This window comes from Loxodonta africana, chromosome 4 (genome assembly GCF_030014295.1).
Source record: "Loxodonta africana isolate mLoxAfr1 chromosome 4, mLoxAfr1.hap2, whole genome shotgun sequence".
Lineage (NCBI taxonomy): Eukaryota > Metazoa > Chordata > Mammalia > Proboscidea > Elephantidae > Loxodonta > Loxodonta africana.
Window position 1 is genome coordinate 144,783,558 of NC_087345.1, and position 8,719 is coordinate 144,792,276.

Genomic DNA, 8,719 nt, shown 5'->3' on the forward strand with positions numbered 1-8,719 from the left:
GTGCTTCCTCTCAATCATCAGGTTCATCTGTGTAAAGCAGAATGAAATCCATAGTCTCTAATCCAAGGTAACCAAATTAAATCAACCTGAAATATCTTTAGGGACTATGGCTTCAGAGCATCCTTGAGCCGTGGCTGAGACCACCTTACAGATGGTTAACTATGCAAGAAAAATGGGCAACCTGCTGCTTAGCTTTCTCTGGAAGCCCTCCCTGACTATCCCAGGCTATCTTATTCTCCTTTTTTTTTTTTTAAGTTTAATACAGAGCTTAGGGAGTGTCATGGATTGAATTGTGTCCCCCTAAAAACATCTGTCAATTTGGCTAAGTCATGATTCCCAGTATTGTATGATTGTCTACCATATTGTCATCTGATGTGATTTCCCTTACTGGCCTGACAGAGACTGAAGAAAACCCAAGAGTATGGCCCCAGATACCCTTTTAGCTGAATAATGAAGTCACTCCTGAGTTTTGCCCTTCAGCCAAAGATTAGACAGGTCCATAAAACAAGATGAGACTAAACAGGCACACCAGGCTGGGGGCAAGGACTAGAAGGCAGGAGGGGACAGGAAAGCTGGTAATAGGGAACCCAAGTTCGAGATGTGAGAGTGTGGACATGTCTTCAGGTTGGTAACCAATGTCATAAAATAATATGTGCACTGATTTTTTTAATAAGAAGCTAGTTTGTTCTGTAAGCCTTCATTTAAAGTACAATTTAAAAAAAAAGTGATGAAAGACTGAGGGGAGGAGTCCTGGCTTTGTATGAGAAGCCCTTGTGCCAACTGTTCCCAAATCTGGTTGACTTGCTGTGGTTTGATTGCTCTTCCTTTCCTTCTATTTCATTATGAGTAACCCCAGTATTCTTCTAAAAAATTCTCCTTTTGCCTAAGCTTTTTTGAGTAAGATAGCTGCCCTTCCGAACCAAGAGTCCTAGTTATCACAGCAGGCATTAGTGAGATGACCTTACCTCATGGGTCTGTGACTTGATTCATGCTTTTCCTTTTCTCTGTTCACACGTGCATCCTTCTCTCCAGCCACTAGCTGTCCTCCCATCTGTGCACTTCCTGAGAAAGCTCTGTGCAGTGCCTGAGCCGAGGCCCCAGACAGGACTGCTGGATGCCGCTCATCTCAGGGACATGACACCACTGAGAAGTTAATTCCCTAGCCAATTCTTTTTTTTTTTTTTTAATTGTGCTTTAAGTGAAAGTTTACAAATCAAGTCAGTCCCTCATACAAAAAGTTATACACACCTTGCTATGTACTCCTAGCTGCTCTCCCCCTAATGAGACAGCACATTCCTCCTCTCTACCCTCTATTCCCTGTGTCCATTCAACCAGCTCCTGTCCCTCTCTGCCTTCACATCTCGCCTCCAGACAGGATTGCCCTGGCCAATTCTTGATGTCATCTTTGCAGCAAAGGCCTTTGCAACAGCTTAAAAGCTCTTCTGACCTGAACTTAGCTGGAAATACAGTCATGACTTAGTTTCACACCAGAATTAATAAAAAGATGATTTGGTTTTCTTACATCTGCACTAACTGAAATAGCTTTCTGGCAAGGGTGGGCGAAAATCTTAATTGCTCATACTCACATGAGAGAATTGCTGTTGACAGTTTGGTGGCTTGTAACCTGAACTGGGGCTCAAAGAGGTATGCAGGTAGAAAGCAGCACATCTACAAATTAGCTTTCCTTTTATTTTTAAACATTTTATTATGAAAACAATATAACCCATAATTCAGAAAGTCTGGAAAACCACTATTATTTTATAGTGTATTTTTTGCCACTACCCCAATCATGTATTTTACATAAACCAAAAACTAAAACCCATTGCTGTTGAGTTGATTCTGACTCACAGCGACCCCAAAGGACAGAACAGAACTGCCCCATAAGGTTTCTAAGGCTGTAATCCTTAAACGGGAGCAGGTCGCTCTGTCTTTCTCTCACAGAGTGGCTGATGCGTTTGAACCGCCAATTTTCAGGTTAGCGGTCAAGTGCTTAACCACTGTGCAACCAGGGCTCCTTTTTATATATTTTACATAGTTATAATAAAAGAGTAAAAGTAATGTTGCATTTTCTTGTAATACCATCATTACCTGCCAGCTATGGTTTTTAAATAAAAGCTATTGTTTCTTTAGAGCCAACTATATGCCAGACTCTTTAAAAGTAATCTTACTTAATCTTCACCAAAACTCTCCTACATTCTGTTTCATTTTGATGGTGGCTGCTTTTTATTGAGCATCTACTATTTGTACTTGGCCCTTTACAAACACTATCCTTATTGAAACCATGCAAGGTAGGCATTATTACCCCAATTTTACAGTTGAAGAAATTGAGGCTTAGAAAGGTTGTGATCAGTTCAAGATCTTTGAGAACAGGTAATACAACAGGGTCATTAGCCTATCCCTCACGCTGTGACCAAAGGCCACAACCTGAGTAATCCAATCAGATATCATTTTACTATCTAAAAGGCTTGTGGCCGTGCCAGGCAGGACAGAATACAGAATTCAATCAGGTTCAAAGGCATTATGATAGAACTTCATCGATTTGAAGGAGCAAATGACATGACATTACCTAGAAAGATAATTAAATACCTTGACAGAGTCATAAAATACAAAAATCACTTGAAGCAGTGAAGAAAGTTAGCCACAACCTGGCAGTGGATATAAGCAGAAGAATCAGGAAGTCACATGACAAACCTAGGGACAGACTATGAGACCAATCCCTTTTTTAAGTTGTGCAATTCCTGTTATATCCATTGCTGTAGAGTCAATTCTGACTCATAATGCCCTATAGGGCAGAGTAGAACTGCCCTATAAGGTTTCCAAGGCCCTCAGTTCCCAGCTAAGCTAACCCTCTAACGACTGTAACATCCAGGCCTTAGGACAATAACTAGAGAGGAAAACACAGCTCCCTGGAGAAAGTCATTGCAGAAACAGCAACATCGGTCAAGAGACCTAGATTGAGGCTTTGCTGTGCCCTTGCCTGGCTAAGCAGCCAGTGCAAGCCACTTCCCCTGAGCCCAGCTTTGCCATCAGTGAAATGGGGTTAATATTTGCCTCTGTTGAATCAAAAGTTCATCAGGTAGCTATGAAAAAATACATACAAAAGCATTTTGCAAAATAAAAAAAAGAAAAGCCTAGTTATAAATTTGACATAGCGTTAGGCTTCATAAAGCAGACTGATTACATTTTAGAGTCACCTTGGGCTTTGATGGTTCCAATGGCTGAATCCCCATTTTGGCTAGGTGGGCTTCAAAAGTCCAAGTTAAACTCTCTGAGCATCTTGCAAAAGTAAAGTCTCACTCCAGTTACTCTTCCTTCCTGAAGAAAGGGTTAATTGTCCCAGATTTCTGGAGCACTGGTCAGCCTATTGCTGTTGTTGTTAGGTGACATCGAGTTGATTCTGACTCATGGCAACTCCACGTACAACAGAATGAAACCCTGTCTGGTCGTGCACCATCCTCACAATCATTGCTATGTTTTAGTCCATTGTTGCAGCCACTGTGCCAATCCATCTCGTTAAGGGTTTTCCTCTCTTTCACTGACCCTCTATCAAGCATGATGTCCTTCTCCACGGACTGGTCCCTCCTGATAACATGTCCAAAGTACATGAGATGAAGTCATGCCATCCTCACTTTGAAGGAGCATTCTGGCTGTGCTTCCAAGACAGACTTGTTCTGGCAGTCTGTGCCATGTTCAATATTTTTCATCAACACCATGATTCAAAGGTATCAATTCTTTGGTCTTCCTTATTCATTATCCAGCTTTCATTTGCATATGAGGCAATTGAAAATACCATGGCTTGGGTCAGGCTCACCTTAGTCCTCAAAGTGATATCTTTGCTTTCAACACTTTAAAGAGATCTTATGCAGCAGAGTTGCCCAGTGCAATATGTTGTTTGACTTCTTGACTGCTGCTTTCATGGGCATTAATTGTGGGTCCAAGTAAAATGAAATCCTTGACAACTTCAATATTTTCTCATAAGGTTTTCATTGGTCAATTTTTTTTAGAAGTAGATGGCCAGATCCTTCTTCTTAATCTGCCTTAGTCTTGAAACTGCACTGAAACATGTCCACCATGGGTGACGATGCTGGTATTTGAAATACTGGTGGCATAGCTTCCTGCTTCACAGCAACACGCAAGCCACCACAGCATGACAAACTGACAGACGAGTGGTGGTAGTCCGGTCAGTCTGGGGCCACATATTTTCAATTTCCATGGCTGTAAAAAAAATTTTTTTTTTTTTAATGGCTTGGTGCTTATGAAATTGCAAGGACAGTTGAACAACAAATACAATGGGTAGTCTCCTTCCATCAGGGACATTAATCACAGATTTTAAAAGAGTCTGCCCCCTAGAGACTAAATCTTGATTTCTAAAATTTCAACTGAAAGAAGGGGAAAGAATAATTAATTATACTCCAGCACAGTCAGGGGTATAGATAGGATTAGAATTTAAACAAAAGAATTATTAGGGAGAGAAACATCCTTAAGTAGGACCAGGTCAGACTGACTTGAGGGGTATTGGAGAGCCCCCACCCTCATTGCAAGTAGTCTATTCTCCCCTAACCACAAACCTGCTGTCAATTAATACTCATTTATTTGATTTAAGGAAATTACTCTGTGTGGTAGGCAGAATTCTAATATTGCTCCCCAAGACTCCTGGTCCCTGACGTACACACGCCTTTCCCTAGCTATTCAGTCAAACACTAATCTAGGTACTACTTACTATGAAGGGAATTTGCAGATGTAATTAAAGTTCCAAATCCTTTGACCTTTAGATAGGGAGATTTTGTGGGTGGGCCTGACCTAATCATACAGAACATTTTAAGGCAGAGTTTTCTCTGGCTGGTTCCAAAGAGGAAGTCAGAGCTTCAAAGCCTGATAAGGATTTACCCACCCTTGCTGACTTGAAGATGAAGGGGGCCACATGGCAAGGAATGCAGGCAGCCTATAGGAGCTGAAGGTCAGAAAGGAAATGGGAACCTCATTTCTATAACCACAAGGAATGAACTTCTGCCAATAAAAACTAGCTTGGAAGCAGATTTTCCCCCAGAGCCTCCTAAGGAGAACTGATTTCAGCCTTGTGATATGCCCTGTGCGGAGAACCTAGCCATGCTGTGCTGGTCTTCTGACCTACATACAGCACTATGCAGTGGGGTCATTAGGGGAGTGTGAGGGGTGCTGACTACACCAGTGACACCGTCAGAGGGGGTGACACCAAAAGGACTGTCTAAAAATTTTGTGCAATGTTTCAGCAGAAATTTATTATTTTTTAATAACGATATTCCTGTATTTAGTCATAACAACAAAAACATTTTTCGTAAGCCCAGCTTTCATATATCAATATATCTACAAGGCTAAAACTCTATGCTAATTTACTTTTTGAATATTCTAATGTGCTCCAGTCAAAGCTAACATTACCCAATTACAATGATGCATCAAGTCACATGGTTTCATCTGTTTTCATAGTCACTGATTTTGTCGAATTTTCTGGTGTTTTAGCTGCAATATTGTGGTAATAAGCATGGAGGGGTCACACCATGAGTTACCACACTGGGCGATACCAACCCTAGTGATGCCACCGACACTATGAGCTGATAAATGGGTGTTGTTTTAAGTGGCTAAGTTTGTAACAATTTTTTGCACAGCAGTGAAAAACCAACACCTCTACATTAAAATGCAAATGCTATTGAAAAGGTCAGTTGGTATGGATAGCCTGTCAGTCATTTCCTTCCTGAAAGCATTTATTTTTTAAATAATTTCAAACAAAAACCTGTGTACCTTTCACATAGACTGAGCAATTGTTCACCAACTGCATATTTGCTATATCATTCTCTCTCTCTATGTATATATATACATATATTTGCATGTGTATATAATTTTTCCTGAACCATTTGAGACATACCACGCCCCTTACCTCTATAAACAAAAATATTCATTTATATAGCCTGTCTTAGGCTGGATTCCCTAGAGAAGCAAAACCAGTGAAGTATACATATATATATATACATATATACATATATACATATATACATATATACATATATACATATATACATATATACATATATACATATATACATATATACATATATACATATATACATATATACATATATACATATATACATATATACATATATACATATATACACACACACATAATAGATAAAGAGAGATCCCTACGCATCTGTCAGTTTGTCATGCTGTGGGGTCTTGTGTGTTGCTGTGATGCTGGGAGCTATGCCACCAATATTCAAACACCAGCAGCATCACCCATGGCAGACAGGTTTCACCTGAGCTTCCAGACTAAGACAGACTAGGAAGAAAGACCTAATGGTATACTTCTGAAATGAATTAGCCAATGAAAACCTTATGGATAGCAGTGGAACATTGTCTGATATAGTGCCAGAAGATGAGCCCCTCAGGTTGTCTGGAAGGCATTCAAAATACAACTGGGGAAGAGCTGCCTCATCAAAGCAGAGTTGATCTTAATGATGTGGGTAGGGTCAAGCTTTCAGGACCTTCATTTGCTGATGTGGCATGACTCAAACTGAGAAGAAACAGCTGCAAACATCCATTAATAATTGGAATATGGGATGTAAGAAGTATGAATCTAGGAAAATTGGAAATCATCAAAAATGAAATGGAATGCATAAACACCAATTTCCTAGGCATTCGTGAGCTGAAATGGACTGGTATTGGCCATTCTGAATTGATTAATCACATGGTCTACTATGCCAGGAATGACAACTTGAAGAGGAATGGCGTTGCATTCATCGTCAAAAAGAACATTTCAAGATCCATCCTGAAATACAGCACTGTCAGTGATAGGATAATAACCATACGCCTACAAGGAAGACCAGTTAATACGACTATTATTCAAATTCACGCACCAACCACTAAGGCCAAAGATGAAGAATCCAAAGATTCTTACCAATTTCTGCACTCTGAAATTGATTGAACATGCAATCAGGATGCATCGAGAATCACTGGTGATTAGAATGTGAAAGCTGGAAACAAGGAAAAAGGATCTGTAGTTGGAAAACACGGCCTTGGTGATAGAAACAATGCCAAAGGTCGCATAATTGAGTTTTGCCAGACCAACAACTTTTTCATTGCAAATACCTTTTTCAACAACATAAACGGTGACTATACACATGGGCCTTGATACAGGAACTAAATCTACTACATCTGTTGAAAGAGACAATAGAAAAGTTCAATATCATCAGTCAGAACAAGGCCAGGGGCCGACTAGGGATCAGACCATCAACTGCTCATATGCGAGTTCAAGTTGAAACTGAAGAAAATTATAACAAGTCCACAAGACTCAGAGTACAATCTTAAGTATATCCCACCTGAATTTAGAGACCATCTCAAGAACAGATTTGACACATTGAACACTAATGACTGAAGAGCAGACAAGTTGTGGAATGACATCAAGGACATCACACATGAAGAAAGCAAGAGGTCATTAAAAAGACAGAAAAGAAGGAAAAGACAAAAATGAACGTCAGAAGAGACTCTGAAACTTGCCCTTGAACGTCGAGTAGCTAAAGCAAAAAGAAGAAATGATGAAGTAAAAGAGCTGAACAGAAGATTTCAAAGGGTGGCTGGAGAAGAAAAAGTAAAATATTATGACGTGCAAAGACCTGGAGATAGAAAACCAAAATGGAAGAACACACTTGGCATTTCTCAAGCTGTAAGAACTGCAGAAAAAATTCAAGCCTCGAGTTGTAATACTAAAGGACTGTGTGGAGAAAATATTAAACGACGCAGGAAGCATCAAAAGAAGATGGAAGGAATACACAGTCACTATACCAAAAAGAATTGGTCAACATTCAACCATTTCAGGAGGTAGCATATGATCAGGAACCGATGGTACTGAATGAAGAAGTCCAAGCTGCCTGAAGGCAATGGCAAAAAACAAGGCTCCAGGGATTGACAGAATACCAATTGAAATGTTTCAACAAACAGATGCAGTGCTTACTTGTCTATGCCAAGAAATTTGCAAGACAGTTACCTGGCAACCAACTGGAAAAGATCCGTATTTATGCCTATTCCAAAGAAAGGTGATCCAACAGAATGCAGAAATTATTGAACAATATCATTAATATCACACACAAATAAAATTTTGCTGAAGATCATTCAAAAGCAGCTGCAGCAGTATATCAACATGGAACTGCCAGAAATTCAAGCCAGATTTAAAAGAGGACATGGAACCAGGGTATTATAGCTGATGCCAGATGGGTTCTGGTTGAAAGCAAAGAATACCAGAAAGATGTTTACCTGTGTTTTATTGACTATGCAAATGCATTCCTCTATGTGGATGGTAACAATTTATAGTTAACATCGCAAAGAATGGGAATTCCGGAACACTTAATCATGCTCATGAGGAACCTGTACACAGATCAAGAGACAATCGTTCAAAAAGAACAAGGGGATACTGCGTGGTTTAAAGTCAGGAAAGGCGGGTGTAAGGGTCGTATCCTTTTACCATACTTATTCAATCTGTAGGCTGAGCGAATAATCCGAGAAGCTGGACTATATGAAGAACAGGGCATCACGATTGGAGGAAGACTCATTAATAACCTGCGTCATGCAGACAATGCAACCTTGCTTGCTGAAACTGAAGAGGACTTCAGGCACTTACTGATGAAGATCAAAAACCATAGCCTTCAGTACAGATTACACCTCAACATATGGAAAACAGAAATCCTCACAA